Source organism: Hyperolius riggenbachi, chromosome 4, assembly GCF_040937935.1.
Source record: "Hyperolius riggenbachi isolate aHypRig1 chromosome 4, aHypRig1.pri, whole genome shotgun sequence".
Classification (NCBI taxonomy): Eukaryota; Metazoa; Chordata; class Amphibia; order Anura; family Hyperoliidae; genus Hyperolius; species Hyperolius riggenbachi.
In genome coordinates, this window is record NC_090649.1 from 406,968,998 (window position 1) to 406,990,316 (window position 21,319).

The window sequence follows — 21,319 nt, forward strand, 5'->3', positions numbered from 1 at the left end:
TACAACCAACTAATTTGTGAAGTGGGCGCCTCCTGATAACATGGTAGCCAAACCTTTTACTGCTTCCTTACAATACTGGTTGCCGGGCAGTGTGCCATATCCATCTACTTCTGCTCCTGGGTCAATGGAGGTGGAAGCACTTCTTTGCAAACATCAGTCTTTGCAAACATGTGAATACAGTGAGATGAGATAAAGCTAGAAGTAATTTTTCTGACCAGATTATTAACAAGCTGTAGAAGGAGTAGTCCATATTAGCTACAGTGTCAAAGTATAGTAGAGTCTAAGTTATCAGGCACCAATGGGGATTAGCTGATGCTGGATTGTTGTGCTTTCTGGTTGCTTAAGGCTGGTTTTACACTTGATTTTTGCATTGCGATGCAATGCTCCTGCGGTATCCCACCGTAATGCAAAAAACGACAATCGTATGCCCCAGCGGCAGAGTGTGCCAACAGGTTCATACGCATATCAGCGCCCTCCGTTCAATGTCGTACTCCCTGCTGGACAGGAAGTACACTGGGATCTACTGAAAAAAAGTTTCTTGCCACTTGCAACAATAAGCTATTGGGTTCCGCCACACCAGATATTTCTGTGCTTAGAGTTCTGCTTTAGGTCAGATATACTGCATGCTGACAACGTTGTCTGGATTCTATATATCTTCTGCTGATATGGAAAGAGTGCAGTTCCAGCTGTAGATTTTAGAGCTCAAAAAAAAAGGAAAACCTTAGCATAAGATTTTTTTTCTCCACTTTTATGATGATGGTTACTCACCGAATCAGCCTTGCAAACAACGATATGTCATTGACACTTAATAAAATGTATAGTTTAGTTATTCGTGCCTAATAAAACTCGGTTTACATTATACCCCTTGTCTGCTATGATTTGCTTCCCAGGGCTCTTCCAGAGTGCATTAAGGCTCTGTAGCGAAGATCAGGGCAATTTACTGCAAAGCTTAAATAATTCATTTATGCACTATTGCCTTCAGACACTGTTTTTACAAATGCTATAATGAGACTCTCTGTACCCTTCCTCGTCTGCAGAAGATGAGGAATTTTGATATTTTATCCTTATGTGCTGTGACTTAAAATACACTGCAGCCTCTCTATGCCTCAGAAAAATATAATATATGACCAGATATCTGAGTTAAAGGACAACTATTGCAAAAATGGTAGCATTTAAAATACATGTAAACACATACAAATAAGAAGTATGTTTCTTCCAGAGTAAAATGAGCCATAAATTACCTTTTTCCTATGTTGCTGTTAATTACAGTAGGTAGTAGAAATCTGACGGATCCAACAGGTTTTGAACTAGCCCATGTCTTCATGGGGGATTCTCAGTATGGCCCTTATTCTTTATAAAGACACTCCCTGTAAAGGATTTATACAAAGATGAAAAAAGATTAGGGGCGCTTTGCGGATTAAATAAAGGACACACACCCAGGGGGTGTATATATAGGTATAGGGGAATACACACCTCTATACACAACACACTTTGTATTGCTGCTACCTCACTACATAGGAGTACCCCTGTCTCCAATACAAAATAACTAGATTATATAAAATTATGAGGAGCGCCAGAAGTTGCGTTAGAAAAGTTCTCCTTTTTATTTTTACTTATATCAATAATCATTAAAGAATATGTCTTTCCACAACAATAAAATATACCACTATTCAACACTCACACAATCTTCACTCATACTTAAGCAGTGTGCTGATGAATATTATAAAAAATACAAAAGTTGCAAAAACAATATATATATATATATATATATATATATATATATATATATATAGATGGAATTCCTTATACAAATGGTAAGTGGTTCTCAAAATAATATGTTTCCCAAGCTATGAAGAGGTTCATGTATAAATAGATCAGATGGTTATCCACTCCTCCGGGTTGTATATAATTATCTTATTATGCATAGAAATGCTAAACGTGGCTGTAAAAAAATGGCCACTAAACGTACATACCCAGAGTTGTCCTTAAATATACTGTTAGAGGGTGGTTATGGCGAAGACAATGTATACACTGAGATAGATACAGTAGCCGTTTGATCACTCCCAGTCCTTCAAACCACGCTCCAATCCTCCGTTATAACCGCACCACATGTAGTACTCACGGACTCAGCTGTTGGGATATACACGGTCTGGCCGCTCCGGTATCACTCTTCAGCCGCCTCACACCGTTGAAGTGCGACGCTACGCAACAACTTGTGGCGTCCACTTCCCTACAATCCTCCCCGCTGCACTCACCACTAGTGCTTCCGGTTCAGGGTTCACGCTGTTCAGTGACTTCCTTGCGTGCCACGGCTCACTTCCTTGCGTTCCAGTCGCACTTCGGCTGTCCTCAGCTGTAGATGTGCATGTAAAGTGCACACTATTCCATACAGTCAGGATCAAACTTCCAATTGGATCTTATGGGGCGCCCCAGTCAATCCCATTAACATGTTTCAACACTCACGGGTGTCTTCTTCAGAATAAATAATAATTTAAAATCCAATTTATTCTGAAGAAGACACCCGTGAGTGTTGAAACATGTTAATGGGATTGACTGGGGCGCCCCATAAGATCCAATTGGAAGTTTGATCCTGACTGTATGGAATAGTGTGCACTTTACATGCACATCTACAGCTGAGGACAGCCGAAGTGCGACTGGAACGCAAGGAAGTGAGCCGTGGCACGCAAGGAAGTCACTGAACAGCGTGAACCCTGAACCGGAAGCACTAGTGGTGAGTGCAGCGGGGAGGATTGTAGCGAAGTGGACGCCACAGGTTGTTGCGTAGCGTCGCACTTCAATGGTGTGAGGCGGCTGAAGAGCGATACCGGAGCGGCCAGACCGTGTATATCCCAACAGCTGAGTCCGTGAGTACTACATGTGGTGCGGTTATAACGGAGGATTGGAGCGTGGTTTGAAGGACTGGGAATGATCAAACGGCTACTGTATCTATCTCAGTGTATACATTGTCTTCGCCATAACCACCCTCTAACAGTATATTGAAGGACAACTCTGGTTATGTACGTTTAGTGGCCATTTTTTTACAGCCACGTTTAGCATTTCTATGCATAATAAGATAATTATATACAACCCGGAGGAGTGGATAACCATCTGATCTATTTATACATGAACCTCTTCATAGCTTGGGAAACATATTATTTTGAGAACCACTTACCATTTTTATAAGGAATTCCATCAATATATATATATATATATATATATATATATATATATATATATATATATATATATATATATAATAAAAAAATGTTTTTGCAACTTTTGTATTTTTTATAATATTCATCAGCACACTGCTTAAGTATGAGTGAAGATTGTGTGAGTGTTGAATAGTGGTATATTTTATTGTTGTGGAAAGACATATTCTTTTATGATTATTGATATAAGTAAAAATAAAAAGGAGAACTTTTCTAACGCAACTTCTGGCGCTCCTCATAATTTTATATAATCGATTTATACAAAGATGCTGGCCAGCCTCTCTGCTCACTGCACAGTTTTGTGGCAGTTGGACAGAGCAACTGCCACTCACTAAGTGCTTTTGAAAATAAAGAAAACCCTGAGAACCCCCCTCATGAGGAGATGGGCTAGTTCAAAACCTGTCGGATCTGTCAGATTTATACTTTCCACTGTAAGTGACAGTAACGTGGGAGATAAGTAGTTTATGGCTCATTTTACTCTGGAAGAAACATACTTCTTATTTGTATGCGTTTATATGCATTTTAAATGTTACGATATTCAGGATATTGGTCCTTTAAGACTGTTTAGATAATTTCTGTTTTTTCTGCTTGTGGAAAAGTGATGCAAAGTTGAGATATGAGATATTCCAGAGCGAATTAAGATCAGCATTTACATATATCGCCGAAGCATAAAATATAGATATAGCTAATGAAACTTGGTGTTCAAAACTTATGCCTGCTGATGCAATGAAGAAATTGAAATACAGATGGTTTTCTATCTACTTGTGGTAATTCATTTACACAGGCCTACCAGATGTCACTGATTTAATGGAACAGTACCCAATTTTACATTGACGTTCTCCAATGAAGAGTCGAAGTGGCCTATTTTACAGTCTTTATTTATAGACAGTAGATACAAGTAAATATGCACATAGATACACCGTAGCTTCTCTTAAGGCAGAATGGAGATTGAAAGGCAAACACGTCCATTCAAATGACATAAAAAGTGTAATAATAATATGATTTTATGCTTTATTTTGTATATATGTTCACCATCTTCTAAAGGCGCTAGAAGATATTTGAATTACAGCTATCTGCAGAGAAAATTAGAGAGCACAAATTTCGCATAATTGTAATTTTGCATTAAAATTTCATCTGTAATTGTAATCAGGAACCGTAATTTTTGTATTTTTATGTAATTTCCTCGTAGTTTTGTGCCGACTTAAGCAGTTATTAGCATGGCCCCTATACATGTTATTGTCACAAGTCAAAAAAAGTGCTTTTTCAAAGAGACCTTGCAGTTTTTGAAAAAGGGTATTTTAAAAATGCAAAAGAGAAATGTTTTTTAACCACTTGCCGACCTCCCACTACCTATGGGCGGCGGCAAGGTGGCTCCCCGAAGACTGCCTAACGCCGTTCAGCGGCGGCACCTGGGGGACTAATTAGCCGGGGATCGCGTGCATAGATGCGTGCGCATCCGCCGGCATTGGGCTCCACCCACCCACGACGTCAACCCGCCGGCCAATTAGCAGTGCCGGCGGGTTGTATGCGGACGATCTACCGCATAGAAAGTGTATAATACACTTTGTTAAGCTAATACTAGCAGCTATACTGCTTGCCTCCTCCCCTGGAGGTCCTAATGATCGAGTGACCACCAGTGGCACAGTAGGAATTAGCACCAAGGGGCCAAAGGCCAGCTGCGACTGACTGACAGGGCTGTATATAATGCAAGTGGGCCACTCAAAAAAAAAATAGATCACAAGAACAAGATTAGCTCTCAAAAGAGCTGTTGAGGGGTGCTTTTTTAGAAATAAGAATCAGCAGGCAGCAAGCTAACAAGCCTGCAAGAGCCTAACTAAGCTTTCCCTATATCTCTCTCTGCAGCAGCTCTCCCTTCTCTAATTACTGCAGGCACGCGAGTGAGTGAAATGGCTGACGCTGCCTGTCTTTTATAGGGGGGGGGGGGGGGGCTCCAGGAGGGAGTGTAGCCTGATTGGCTACAATGTGCCTGCTGACTGTGATGTAGAGGGTCAAAGTTAACCCTAATGATGTACTATGGGGGCGAATCGAACATCTGGAAAAGTTTGCGCTTCTCCGCGATCACGAACCCTGGAAGTTCGCCGGGAACCGTTCGGGCCATCTCTATTAACGTTATTTATAAAGCACCAACATATTACGCAGCAGTGGACAATAAATAGGTAACAGAAATCAATAAATAGGTTGACAGACAACACTAGATCAAAACAAGAGTAGAAGAACACAGGATACAGAAGAATGGCATGAGTGCAAGGAGTGCAAGGAGATGGTCAGTGCAGTCCATGGGTTGAAGTTAATGTAAATCAGTCAGTGGGATAGGTGCACAATAATAAAGATGCAAGATCAAGTAGGATACACAAGGGAGGACTTACAATCTGAAGGGAGTAGGTAGGGACACAGTATGTAGGGGACCAATTATGGGTGTTCAGCAGAGCAGATTACTGAGGGAGGGAAGGCCAGCAGGAACAGGTAGGTTTGAGGGCTGGTTTGCAGGTGTCCAAAGAGGGTGCGAGCATGATGGGAGATGAAAGTTAGTTCCAAAGGGGAGGGGCAGCAGGGGCAGTGTGTTTATACGTCAATAATGTAAGAATTTGGACAAAACAGGGGACCTACCATGGCTCATAAAGACAGGTATTTATTGATACAATTAGGCCAACACCCCAGATAACTGTATTAGGTGGTCATGCCTGAAGCAGGAAAAAAGGGCGTAGGAGCCCTTTCATAAAAAATGGTGCCGCCACAGGTGGTAAAGACAGTAAATGTTGGCGCCGGTGTCACCCGATTAACGGTAAGAGGGTGAAATAAGGTATATTTCAGCCCCCACAGGTGCCTGATTAGAAATAACTCTCACCCTCCAGATATCAGTATTTGGTGGCCTTTGTCTCCCCGCCCTTTCCTGATAGCAGTATTGGGATACACCTCCAATAGCAGTATGTGGTGGCTTTTGAGCGGTGCCATATAACAGTATTTGGTGGCTTTTGAGCAGGGCCATACAGCAGTATTCTGTGCCTTTTGATCTGTGCCATATAGCAGTGTTAGGTGGCTTTTGTCTCCCTCCCCATCCCACAGACAGAAGAATTAGTTGGCATTTGCCTCCCCCCGAAACTATAGAGTACACAGCAGAGCACCAGATCTCTTCTGTCCTGTGCCACGCTCCCTCCTCTTTCTTACTCCCTCAGTCTCCTGCATCTCCCTGCCAGCACCGCTTCTCTGTTCTCCACAGACATGTGTGCACTGACGTTACATACTGGTGGATCACGGGGACAAAAACACCACTGCAAAGAGCCATAGAGACAGGAAGATAGGCTGCGGAAGGAAGATGACAAGACACAGAACATTTATATAATGTTTTTTTCCTGGCATACTGGCATTAGCAGTGTTATGGAGTCTTACCCAAGATCTCCTACTGAATTGATACTGGCTTACTAAACAGGAGGATCCGAGATTTGAACCCAGGTCTCCTCTGTCAGAGGCAGAGCCCTTAACCAGTACACATCAGTCAGACTGATAAAATATGATATTTTGCTGTTCATTCTGCCTTAACCCCCCCCCCCCCCCCCCAGTGTCACCACTCTGATAGGGGCATCAAGTGTGCAACCACATAGTAATGCCAAAATGGGAAAGACTTGGGGGCCCTATAGGCTTTGAGACCTTCAATCCTGCTAAGAACCAGATTCTATGTCACACTGAACTGACTATTTTTCAGCCATCAGAGTTAAAATGTAAGCCCTTAAAGAGTACTTGAAGTCAAAATGACAGAGCCTGAGCTCTGTCTAAATGATGGAGGCTATAGGGTCGCAGAGTTAAATACTCACCTGTTCTGAGGCAGGCGCTTGCTGCACAATATCCTTCCCCTCCCCCTGAGAAGGGCCCTGGCACTTTTGTTTTCAAACTGGCCAACGAGGCTCTGGCCACACCCACCTGTGTGGCAGTGACCCTCCCCAAACTCGGCAGCTCCAGCCTGACTTGTGGCTGGGGGCAGGCCACTGCAATGCAGGCGGAGGTTTCCAAAGAGCTTCGTCAGTCTTCGAAAACATGGACGCTGCTGCACTGCCAAGAAGGGGGGTGGAGAATCTCCTGTGCCCCATAGACATCAGAACAGGTGTATTTAACCACATGACCCCCCCCCCCCCCATTTTTCCTCATTCAGACAGAGCCTTATCATTTCAACCACTAGTACTCATTAAATTTAAAAATAAGGATATATTATTCTCCAGGAGAGTTCCTTTTACCATTACTACTGTATACACAATTAGCTCATACGTTTATTTTCATAGTTTCATGTTAGCTTTAAAGCATTCAAAGAGGATATCTGACTGGTGATCACACCCTTAGTTTAGGGCAGCACGTTGGAATTGTGGTTATAACTCTTGCCTTGCAGCACTTGGTCCCCGGTTCAAATCCCAGGGCACTATCGGCACAGTGTTTGTATGGCATACATCAAATAAGGGTGCCAACTGCCAAGAAGAAAGGGTGCGGGGTATAGCTGAAATTTCAAGATATTGTCTATAGCAATATCTTTATCGTTTCTTCATCTTTATCTGACATAGAATAATGATTATGTTAATAGCAGTAATAAAATCACAAATTATTGTCTAGAATAATGAAAATGAAAATATAGTTACAGTCGTAATAAGCATAGTAAAACATTGGTAAATATTTTGATATTTCACTACAACTACACCTAACCCTACTCTCACACAGAACCCTCCCTCTTCCGATGCTGAACCCTAGGACCCCACTGGTGGTGCATAACCCTAAACCCCCCTTCCTGAAGCCTTACCCTAAAACACCTTCCTGACGCCTAAACCCCCTTTCTCCATTGCAAATAACGTTAATACAAAAAGCGTTACATTTTTAAGATAATAAAGTATAAAAAGGATTTACGCTATTATAATTCTCAAAAATGAACATCAAAACAATATTTATTGAAATACTTATTCTCAAAACGACAAATTTTGGTTGGACAGGCCTAGCACCAGCTGTGTACTGGGTGTCCAAATTTCTTCTTTGGAGCCCAATAGCCAATATTTTGCATTAGTGCATAGTTCATTAGCCCCAGGCGCCCACATTTCTTGATTCCATTTGTATGGTCTCCCCGAGTCTGCGTGGGTTTCCTCCTGGCACTCCGGTTTCCTCCTGCATCCCAAAAACATATAGATAAGGCCTCATTCGCATTAGGCTATGCAGATAGCCATGTGATCGGAACGCAATGTTTCCGATCACACTGCCATCTGCGTTGCCCTGCACTGCTGATCCTATAAGTGCTGTCTATTCACTTTTGAGATTCTTGCGAGTTGCACACTATACACATACGTATAGTGTAAACAAGACCTTAGTTAATTGGCTTCCTCCTAAATTGGCCCTAAACTACAGTACATGGACTACAGATTGTGAGCTCCTCTGTACAGTGCTGCGAAAGATGTCGCTGCTATATAACTACTACATAAAAATTGTAATAATAGCTTTGCATTTCTAATAACTTCATATCTACAAACATGTGAGACAAAGGAGTTCTGTATTGGAATACATACCTATGTACTTAGTAACCCCTTCATATGTATGCAAAATCTTTGCCTGAGCAGAACCTAGTCCTATCCATCTCCTTCTCCAGCTATAAACCCTCGTAGAATACCAGTGTGGAAGATGTAAATGCTATTTTAATGCATAATGCATAGACATACAAATAAAATAAACCCTTTATTTTCAGCAATGATCATATTTTTGGGGGGTTTGGCATTTATGAATCACTCACAAACAACAAAACAATTCTATTCTAAGTACTGATCTCCAGCATGCGGCAGGGAAATCATTTATGGAGAAGCCATACAGCCTCGCATTAGGCTATTTCCATAGTAATCTTCTTGTCTAGGCCGAGCACAGACACCATACATACACATTTTCATTTGAAACAGGTAGTCAGCTGCAGTGTTTACTCAGTGAAGGTCAGCTTTGGGTATTATGAAACTTCGAACAGATGTGATAAGCAGTAAATTGCCGATCTATCACTTTTTCCACTGAGCATGTGTGTGAAATCAGCAGAATGCTGCCTACGTTTGATTTATAACCCACTTTTGACCAACTCTTATCAGGTTCCCACAAGCCTTTTCTCTGATGCAGCTCATGTCTGAATGACAATAGACAACCAGTGCCATTATGCTCCAAAATCTCCCTGCCTTCTAGACACCGCAGATTACATCTGGGCTATTGATTTATGACTACCATTTTTTTCCACAGGGACCAGTTTGTTCAACCTGAGCAAGATAGAGTAATATTAAATGGTGCAAACAACTCCATATGAACTTGGAAGTGAAATCTTGGTGATTTTGTTTTTTTCTTTTAATCAGGTTCCTCTGTAATATTCTCTGCACCTGTATAGTGCAGATGTACAGACGTAGACAATAGGGATGTACGCTGGGCTGTGTCCAATGGCTAGTTTCTGTTTAATAAAAAAGAAAGGTTCATTTGCAAAGGAGATAGAGAGGTAGAGCAAATCCGCATCTGTAATAATAATTGACCTGCACCTCATTGAATTGTATTTTCTTTGGTGATATAATCAAAGCATGTAAATTAGGAGCATGACGCCTGGTGATTTGGCATTGTCGGTCACAAAGCAATTAGCGGCTACGGTGGCGCAAAGTGTGTAATTTGGGAGCTGGAGTTCAGCTCTTGACTATTGTTTGGGCACTTGGGGTTTGGCTACAGAGGGCATGGAGGTTAAGGTGATAGCAGTGGATAAATTGTAGGTTAGGGCCTGTGGGAGTTACTGCTTAGTGTTAGGCTTAGGTAGGGGGAGGTTAGTGTTAGGCATATGTAGGGAAGGTTAGTGTTAGGTGTAGGTAGGGGGAGGTTAGTGTTAGGCATATGTAGGGAAGGTTAATGTTAGGCGTAGGTAGGGGGAGGTTAATGTTAGGCGTAGGTGGGGAGGTTAGTGTTAGGCATAGGTAGGGGAGGTTACTGATTGGCATAGGTAGGGGGAGGTTAGTGTTAGGCGTAGGTAGGGGGGAGGTTAGTGTTAGGCATATGCTGTGAAGATACTGTGAAGATAGCATTGTCTATGCTGTGAAGATACGAGTGGGAGAAGAGGGTTCCAACACAATGGGCAGCACATTGAACACATTTCATAAGTGGTCAGAAACTTGTAAATAACTCATGAAATAATAAAGTTACATTAAAACCAAGCACACCATTGTTTTTCTTGTGAAATTCCCAATAAGTTTGATGTGTCACATGACCCTCTTCCTATTGAAAAAACAAAAGTTGGATTCAAAATGGCTGACTTTAAAATAGCCACCATGGTCACTACCCATCTTGAAAAGTTTCCCCCCTCACATATACTAATGTGCCACAAACAGGAAGTTAATATTAACAACCTTTCCCATTTTATTAAGGTGTATCCATATAAATGGCCCACCCTGTATTTCCGTCATAGCAAATGGCATAAAATGATAGTGTGTTATTTCCTTCTGGGTAATGATATTACTGGTTGATAATGGTGATGATGAGAAGGATGGAAATGATGATCGCCATCATTAGGATCCATGTGCAGACTGTAGTAGAGGTGTCTAAACACATAATAATAGAATTAGGGAACACTCATGCATAGATCACTGCAGCTAAAGAGGAACTTAACTGGTTCCCCGCCGCCGTACAGTATATCTACGCTCCTTTGGACTTAACTTCCCCGCCCGGAGCGTAGATATATGCACCCCCCGCCGCTACCGCCGCTACCGCCGATGTCCGCTCTCCCGCTCGCACTCCCGCGATCGTGCACGCCGCTGCCCGCTCGCCCGGAGATCAATGAACGGGAAAATACATTCCCGTTCGTTGATCTCTGCCCCCGCAATGATCTGCTGCTTTCGCTAAGCAGCTCGATCATTGTAAAAAAAAAAAAAAAAATACCAGCCTCTTTGTACTTCCTCCAAGCTTCCGGAAGGAAGCTTGGAGGTCGCATTAAACTGTTGCCATCTTGTGGCCAAATAGTAAACTACACCCTAAACTATTTTTCACACACACATACATTACTTATACAAAAAAATTAACTCATTACCTCCCACACTCCCCATTTTTTTTTTTTTTGTAATTAAAAAAAAAATAAAAAATGTACAATTAAAAGAAATACATAAATAGTTACCTTAGGGACTGAACTTTTTAAATATTTATATCAGGGGGGTACAACACTGTTACTTTATAAACTATGGGCTTGTAATTAGGGATGGACGCAAAACTGAAAAAAATGCACCTTTATTTCCAAATAAAATATTGGCGCCAAACATTGTGATAGGGACATAATTTAAATGGTTTTATAACCGGGACAAAAGGGCAAATACATTTCATGGGTTTTAATTACAGTAGCATGCATTATTTAAAAACTATAATGGCCGAAAACTGAAAAATAATGTTTTTTTTCCCATATGTTTTCCTATTTACCCATTAAAACAGATTTAGAATAAAATTATTCTTGGCATAATGTCCCACCTAAAGAAAGCCTAATTGGTGGCGAAAAAAACAAGATATAGTTAATTTCATTGCGATAAGTAATGATAAAGTTATAGGCGAATGAATGTAAGGAGCGCTGAAAGGAGAAAATTGCTCGGATGCTGAAGGGGTAAAACCCCTCAGTTGGGAAGTGGTTAAACCTCAGATTGAACTTCATTGCAATCAGTAGCTGGTACCCTCTTTCCCATGAGAAATCTTTGCCTTTTCTCAAACAGATCATCAGGGACATCTGTATGACTGATATTGCGAAGAAACCCCTACTACAGGGTGATGTCAGGACCTTGACAGTTCCTTTCTGTGAACCATGTTGCATTGTGGGAAATAACGTCTGTTTTCATCTGCCGAGCATACAGTATCTCCCTTTATGAAAGGTTTATTTACTGAGAATTCTATGCAGACATCACCTGGCAGGATTAAAGATGTCACCACCTGTGATAAATGTAAAGGGACCCTGAGCAGACGCTGTGGGTATGCATATAAGCACACCCACAGCTTTGGTTAAGAGAATACACGAGCGCTCCCGGGCTGGTCGCTGTAAAATTATACTGGATCCTCTCTGCACATGCGCAGGCTTCCTGGCTTCTTCCTCCCCTCTGTGTGTGAACCACAATATGACGCGCACAGAAGGAGGGGGAAGGGAGCCCGTGCATGCGCAGAGAGGACCCACAGGATTCCTATTCCGGGTCACAGCGCGACTTTATGTCAGAGTCGCCAATCCCATGTAATTGATAGTGGACAGCCAGAGAGCAGGAGTGCTTACCTAAGGGGCCAGGGAGTGTAGCCTCTTAAAGGAGTGGTCCAAGGAGAAAAAAAAAGAAATCCACTTACCTCGGGCTTCCTCCAGCCCCATGCAACCGACCTGTGCCCTTGCCGCAGCTCCATTGGCTCCTAATGCCCTCCGGTGCAGAGGCTGACCTCGCCAGGTTGGCATCTTCCTCCATCTTGATGCGTTCCACTGTGCGGCTCACTGACGTCATCCGGGCTGTTCTACGCAGGCGCAGAACCACTGCGCCTGCGCAGTACAGTCCAGATAACGTCAGCGTGACTCTGAGATCTGCTCACGTAGGCGCAGTAGGAATCCGGCGCTGGATGGGACCCAGGACCACCAGAGCAGAGCTGCGGCGAGGGCACAGAACGGCTGGCAGGGGCTGGAGTAAGCCCCAGGTAAGTGGATTTTTTATTTTTAAAAAGCTTGGATGTGTCCTTTAACCAAATAGCCGTGGGTAAACGTATACGCATACCCACAGCCTCTGCTCAGGGTCCCTTTAAGAATGTAAATCAGGGAGAGGATTTTTACAGATTTTACAAGGGAAAACTCTAAGTTAATAATTTATAAATTAATATTGTACAAAAAAATAAAACATTTTATTCATTACATTATTTTCACCATAGTTCCTCTTTACCTCTCTATTTACAGTGCCACAAGCTTTTGTATAGGAGGTAAGAGGTAGTAAATTTAAAGTCATTTCTCACCTCTACCACAGTCCTCAATAAAAAGTAAATGTAAGGCCTGGGACACACTAGGAATCACTGCAGCTCTTTAAAATCGCTGCAGGGCTGTGTGCAGTGATTCCTAGGGTGTTTGTGACGGCGAATACCCGACATTTGGAACTGCAGTACATTAACATGTATAGCGCTTCTGATTTGCGATTCACGTTTTTTTATATTAAACCTTATTATACTTACCAGGTGTCCTTCTTCCGTCCATTGCCCCGCCCCCTAAAGGAAGAGGTCATAGGTGCTTCTCTATGACCAATTAGAGAAGTGCCTGTGATCTCTTCCTTTAGGGGGTGGGGCTATGAACAGAAGAAGGAAATACAGAGCGGGTGTAAGTATATTAAAGTTTATTCAAAGGTAATCGCTCTGACCCCAAAGCGCTACATAATCTCTTTGATAAGCGATTTATGCAACACTCATGTACTTTGCATTGAGCTGAAACGCACTCAAAATGCTGCAAGTCCTGCAATAGCGATTACCCCTAATCGCAATCGTAGTAATGGGTTCCCCCTCACTCACTAACGTTGGCAAAGCGTTTTTGGGAATCACCGGCAATTGTTGGCAATCCCAAAACACTGCCAAAAGGGTGCTTCCTAGACAATCTTACTTATCAGTTTTGCTCTCCATGCTTTAATAGACTCTAAGTCTTAATTATAATTAATTTTAATTGACAAGGTGTAAAATGTTATCGACAAGGTGTAAAAATATCACCTGGGAGAAAACTCTGTTGATTTCTTGCTTTCTTCCCTGATTTTTATCTTTCTACAATGCAGTATGTGGGTTACAGCATACCTGTTTCTACTAATATAATCTGAGATACACCATCTGGGCTCCCCCATCCTTCCAATTGAGGTGTTAATTCACCGGAACTTTCTTTGGAGGAGGCGGGAAGGAGTGGGAGTGTTCCATGCAGAGCTTTCTTCTGCAGGGCACTTACAGCAAGCATGGTACTGGAGGATCAATCAGGTAATTATTTGTTAGGTACAAGAGTTTTACACAGTGAATAACATATTTTGAGTGTGTTTTTTTTCTTGGAAAGCACTGAAGAGTTACATAATAGATAGATTATATTAAAAAAAAAACATGATAAACGATAAAAACATGTAGGGAAAGATAATGCACAACTTAAGTAAAGATAATGCACAACTTAAGTTTTGTGAATAAACCCCACTGTACAACCAGTTTACACATACTCTCTTCTCTAAATGTAGAAACATTCCTCTTCTCCTCCCTTTTTTTAAATGTATTTTATTCTCTCTTAAAAAATACTCCAAACTACAGACACGCTTTAATTAAGCCATAGTTTAAATAAATAAAAGTATTATATTCACTGGTTTATATAGAGGTCCGTATCTTTATCATCTAACTCAAAATCAAGTACAGCCTATTTTTAGTGTTAAACTTAATTATAGCAGAAAAAGAGTTATCTGATCTTTATCTATTGCTTTACCTCCAACAGCATGCTTTTTATGCAGGGCAATGCTTACAGAATATGGCATGCTGCTCCTTTTAGATTTACAAAAAACTTCCATGTTTTTGCGTGCCTTTATAAAGTAAGATATTGTTTTCAGCATAAAATAAAACTGAACACACAGGCAGGGCCGGATTTGTACTTTTTACCGCCCTAGGCCCATTGCCACCAGCCGCCCCCCCCCCAACCATATCAATACACAAATGCAAAACACAATAACCCCCCTCTTATATCCCACCATTTAGCAGTGGGTCCCTCTCTGATCGAATAGGTTTCTTTATTGTGCAAGCGTGGCTGAGGACAAGTATGTCCACACTGGGTATGCGTAAGTGAGTTTGGTGCATGCCCGGTAGAACTAAGGCACGTAGCTGTTTTCCTCCATGCATTTCATTTTGCTGGGCATGTGCGGACCTTATTTGCACATGCCCAGTACAGATACGGTCTCGCTTGTGTACTGAAGATACCTATTCGTCCAGAGAGGGATACAGCACTAGAATAGTGGGGTATAGGGAGGTATGGCTCTAGAGAATGTCCAGAGGCTCCCCACTACTAAGGGGTATCTGCCAGGGTAGGGTAAGAATAAATGGTCTAGCCAGGGTCAGTGTCTCCATAGGGGCAAACTGCAAACAGCCCCCAGCATGCCCCCCTCTATAGAGACACTTTAGCTTCCAGCATGTCCCCTCCTCTATAGAAGTACCACAACTCCCAGCATGCCCCTACCCCTCCATAAAGGCATTACCGTTCTCATCATAGGCCCCCCGTCCACATAGGCACTACAGCTCCCAGCATGCTCCTACCCTTCCAGAGGCACCACAGTTCCTAGCATGCCCCTCCGTCTCCTTATAGTATCGGGTTGTCCCCCAGGGCCCCAGAGCTGGCTGCCAGACCTCCTACAATGTGAATTGAGACCAGGGGGTTACGCCAGTCAGCTCTAGGGGACAAGCCAATACTACATGGAGGAGGAGCATGCTTGGAACTGCAGTACCTCTATTGGGGGGGGGGGGGAGCACAGTGGTGCCTCTATGGAGTGAAGGGTGAAGCATGATGGGAGGAGTGGTACCTCTTTGGAGAGGAGGAGCATGCTGGGAGCAAGGGTACCTCTACAAGGGGGGGGGGGTGGACATGCTGGTAGCAGTGGTGCCGCTATGGAGTGGGGGGCATGCTGGAACCACTGGTGCCTGTATGATGTGGGGAGGGGGGCATGCTGGGAGCAGTGGTGCCTCTATGGAGTGGGGGTGGGTATGCTGGAACCACTGGTGCCTCTATGGAGTGGGGGCATGCTGGGAGTAGTGGTGCCTCTATGGAGTGGGGGTGGGCATGCTGGGAGGACTGGTGCCTCTGTGGAGTGGGGGGACATGCTGGGAGCAGTGGTGCCTCTGTGGAATGGGGGCATGCTGGGAGCACTGGTGCCTCTGTGGAGTGGGGGGACATACTGGGAGCAGTGGTGCCTCTGTGGAGTGGGGGGACATGCTGGGAGCAGTGGTGCCTCTGTGGAGTGGGGGCATGCTGGGAGCACTGGTGCCTCTGTGGAGTGGGGGTGGGTATGCTGGGAGCACTGGTGCCTCTGGAGTGGAGAGGGGGGGGGCATGCTGGGAGCAATGGTGCCTCTATGGAGTAGGGGTGGGCATGCTGGGAGGACTGGTGCCTCTGTGGAGTGGGGAGGGGGGCATGCTGGGAGCAGTGGTGCCTCTGTGGAGTGGGGGGACATGCTGGGAGCAGTGGTGCCTCTGTGGAGTGGGGGGACATGCTGGGAGCAGTGGTGCCTCTGTGGAGTGGGGGACATGCTGGGAGCACTGGTGCCTCTGTGGAGTGGGGGGACATGCTGGGAGCACTGGTGCCTCTGTGGAGTGGGGGGACATACTGGGAGCAGTGGTGCCTCTGTGGAGTGGGGGGACATGCTGGGAGCACTGGTGCCTCTGTGGAGTGGGGGGACATGCTGGGAGCAGTGGTGCCTCTGTGGAGTGGGGGCATGCTGGGAGCACTGGTGCCTCTGTGGAGTGGGGGGACATACTGGGAGCAGTGGTGCCTCTGTGGAGTGGGGGGGACATGCTGGGAGCAGTGGTGCCTCTGTGGAGTAGGGGGACATGCTGGGAGCAGTGGTGCCTCTGTGTAGTGGGGGGACATGCTGGGAGCAGTGGTGCCTCTGTGGAGTGGGGGTGGGTATGCTGGGAGCACTGGTGCCTCTGGAGTGGAGAGGGGGGGGCATGCTGGGAGCAATGGTGCCTCTCTGGAGTAGGGGTGGGCATGCTGGGAGGACTGGTGCCTCTGTGGAGTGGGGAGGGGGGCATGCTGGGAGCAGTGGTGCCTCTGTGGAGTGGGGGTGGGCATGCTGGGAGGACTGGTGCCTCTGTGGAGTGGGGAGGGGGGCATGCTGGGAGCAGTGATGCCTCTGTGGAGTGGGGGTGGGCATGCTGGGAGCAGTAATGCCTCTGTGGAGTGGGGGTGGGCATGCTGGGAGCAGTGGTGCCTCTGTGGAGTGGGGGGTGGGCATGCTGGGAGCAGTGGTGCCTCTGTGGAGTGGGGGGTGGGCATGCTGGGAGCAGTGGTGCCTCTGTGGAGTGGGGGTGGGCATGCTGGGAGGACTGGTGCCTCTGTGGAGTGGGCCGCCGCGCAGAGGCGGGACAAGGTCCTCCAGCACCCAAGGCTGAGACGCCAAAGTGCGCCCCTCCATCCCTGCCACCCGAGCCATCAAACACTGATTGCTATTAGACTAAGAGGCGCCACAGGGCCCACAACCTCCCCAACACCTTAATATCTAGTTATCTGGCTTGCAGTCACTGCCATGTATCCCCTTTTATTATTTCTTTCTGCTTCAAACACAATTAGGAATGACAGCTGAATTAATTCTGCGCCCCCTCCTACACTGCGCCCTGAGGCTGGAGCCTCTCCAGCCTATGCCTCGGCCCGGCCCTGAGTGGGGGTGGGCATGCTGGGAGGACTGGTGCCTCTGTGGAGTGGGGGGACATGCTGGGAGCAGTGGTGCCTCTATGGAGTGGGGGTGGGTATGCTGGGAGCACTGGTGTCTCTATGGAGTGGGGAAGGGGGGCATGCTGGGAGCAGTGGTGCCTCTATGGAGTGGGGAGGGGGGGGCATGCTGGGAGCAGTGGTGCCTCTATGGAGTGGGGGTGGGCATGCTGGGAGGACTGGTGCCTCTGTGGAGCGGGGGGACATGCTAGACGCAGTGGTGCCTCTGTGGAGTGGGGGTGGGCATGCTGGGAGGACTGGTGCCTCTGTGGAGCGGGGGGACATGCTAGACGCAGTGGTGCCTCTGTGGAGTGGAGGGACATGCTGGGCGGACTGGTGCCTCTGTGGAGTGGGGGGACATGCTGGGAGCAGTGGTGCCTCTGTGGAGTGGGGGGACATGCTGGGAGCAGTGGTGCCTCTGTGGAGTGGGGGGACATGCTGGGAGCAGTGGTGCCTCTGTGGAGTGGGGGCATGCTGGGAGCACTGGTGCCTCTGTGGAGTGGGGGGACATGCTGGGAGCAGTGGTGCCTCTGTGGAGTGGGGGGGGGACATGCTGGGAGCACTGGTGCCTCTGTGGAGTGGGGGAACATGCTGGGAGCAGTGGTGCCTCTGTGGAGTGGGGAGGAGGCATGCTGGGAGCAGTGGTGCCTCTGTGGAGTGGGGGGACATGCTGGGAGCAGTGGTGCCTTTGTGGAGTGGGGGGGGGGGCTTTCTGGGCACAGTAGTGCCTCTATGGAGTATGGGGGAGCATGATGGGAGCAGTGGTGCCTCTATGGAGTGGGGGTGGGCATGCTTGAACCACAGTGTAGCCTCTAAGGAGTTGGGGGCATGCTGGGAACAGTGGTGCCTCTGTGGAGTGGGAGGGGGGGCATGATGGGAGCATGATATGGAGTGGTGCTGGGGGCAGAGGTTAGAGGGGTATGGGGGACAAGCATGCAGTCACAGAAGCTACAAGCATAGCAGGAACTCACAAGCTGGCAGCTGCTGCAGTAGTCACAGGATGTATTCCCAGCCAGTAATCCGATCCTCCAGCTTCCTGCACTGAGGTGCCTCTTCTCTTCTCTGTGTATGGTGAAAACTGCACCCAGAGCCATGCTTCTCTGCCTCGGCTCTTCCCACCATGTGAGCTCCACTCACAACATCCGAGCAGCTGATCACTTCCTCCCCACTGATTTCCTGTGTGGCTGTGTCGGGACTCAGAAGGGAGGTGAGAAGGACAAACAGCTGCTGTGGCCCTGCGGATTTGTGCATGGAGATCTCTCTGCCTGACTGAGCCCGGGGGGGTTTCTGGCTTGCTATCTGTGTAGCCCCAGCGGCGTGAGAGATCTCCGTGCAGGCGCAGCTGCTGTGTCCCTCCTTGCAGACTGACTGGCCACTGTAACAGCGCTGCCACTCCTCCCCAGACTCCTCTCTGTAGCCGCCTGCGGCCGCTGGCTGCAAACACACACGGACAGGCAGCAGTGTGCACAGCGGGCGGCTGTGGTTGAAACTGTGAACAGTCTGTGGAAACTGTGGGGATAGGAAATGGCAGAGGCGGCTCCCCACCCGCCCCAAACATTCTGGCGCCCTAGGAACCAGCCTCGGGTGCCTTTCCCTAAATCCGGCCCTGCACACAGGAGTGTTTGCACTGTACACAATCTGGCCATATTGCCCACATGTGTCCGAAGGTAGAGCAGAAGGGTGACTTTACAGGGCTGAATATCAGTTCAGTGTTCAGGTCTCATCCAGTTCTGTCTTCACATGATTTGATTTTCTTATATTATTTTGACCATTTTCCCAATGATTCCATTTTGCTTCCTTTTGGTGTTTCTGGGTTGTTCAGAAGGATAGGCGGAGAACTAAAAGTTCTACCTTTTCATGCAAACTCATGTTTTCTCCTGAAATGCAGGAATACTGGGATATATACTTTGGCATTTATGGTTTCTCCTACTCTGGATATACCTTGGTCACACCTGATTAATATTCCCACCAGCTGAATTCAGGGAGGAGAAAAAAAACAAGCTGCATTGCAGTAGTAACTACCGTATTTTGCGCCGTATAAGACGCTCCGGAATATAAGACGCTCCGGAATATAAGACGCACCCAAGTTTAGAGGGCAAAAACCAGGGGAAAAAAAATACTAAACCTGGTGCGTCCATATTCCAGGAGCGTCTTGTACATGTACTTCTGTGTGTCCTCATGTGTGCTCCTGTGCCCCTCATATCCTCATGTGTCCTTCTGTGTGTCCTTCTGTGCCTCCCATGTGTCCTCCTGTGCCCCCATGTGTTTTCCTGTGTCGCCATGTGTCCTCCTGTGCCCCCATGTGTCCTCCTGTGCCCCCATGTGTCCTTCTGTGCCTCCCATGTGTCCTGTGCCCCCCATGTGTCCTGTGTCCTCATGTGCCCCCCCCCCCCACGTGTCCTTCTGTGCCCCCCATGTGTCCTCCTGTGTGTTCTCATGTGCCCCCCATGTGTACTTCTGTGCCCCCCCCATGTGTCCTCCTGTGCCCCTATATGTCCTCCTGTGCCCCCCATGTGTCCTGTGTGCCCTAATGTGCCCCCATATTTGTGCTCCTGTGCCCCCCATATATCCTCATTTGCCCCCATGTGTCCTGTATGCCCTAATGTGCCCCCATATGTGTGCTCCTGTGCCGCCCATATGTCCTCCTGTGCACCCCATATGTCCTCCAGTGCCCCCCATATATCCTCCAGTGCCCCCCATATGTCCTCTTCCCCCCTTCCCCCCGGCCTTCCTCCCTCCCACCTGCGTCTCCTGCCCCCCCCCCCCCCCGGATGGAAGTGTCAATAGCGGCGGCAATTTACCTTTGGCAGGCTCCTGCGCTGATCCTAGATCATTGCGCTGCCCCCGCTAGCCTCCTCCGCCTTCCCCTGCTTATCTAGCACCCCCGGGTGAAGGAATAAGTAGCGGTAGCTTACCTCCGCAGTGCGCCCGCGATGACTGCAGACGTCCGTCTTCCAGGCACTTCTCGCTCTAGTGACCGGCTTGAACTGATGACACGCAGTTCAAAGCTGGTCACTAGAACGAGAAGTGCCTGGAAGACGGACGTCTGCAGTCATCGCGGGCGCACTGCGGAGATAAGCAACCGCTACTTATTCCTTCACCCGGGGGGGGGGGGGGGCAGATAAGCAGGGGGGAGGCAGAGGAGGCTAGCGGGGGGCAGCGCAATGATCTAGGATCAGCGCAGGAGCCTGCCAAAGGTAAGTTGCCGCCGCTATTGACACTTCCATCCGGGGCGGGGGGGGGGGCAGGAGACTCGGGCAGGCATGGGGAAGGCAGGCAGGGAATCCCCAACATGGCGGCGGGTCGGCGGTTCGGAACGGCGGGCGTTATTAAGTTGGGAATTCCCTGCCTTTGCCGTATAAGACGCAGGGACTTTTTCTCCCCATTTTTGGGGGAGAAAAAGTGCGTCTTATACGGCGACAAATACGGTAAGCGTATTTTTGTCCATGAAAAAATTAAAATGCTATTTTTTTTATTGTATATTGCATAAATTATCCCATGTAATCTGCAAATCCTAAATAGTTCAGACTGCAAGTTCTAGACTCCTTACTCATAACTCTATAGAGCTATAATTAAGGACTTGTAGTCAAAAATAGGTATGCTTTGCTGGTTGCATTGATATTTACTTTCTATGGTTGCCATGATGATCTGAGCTGTCCTG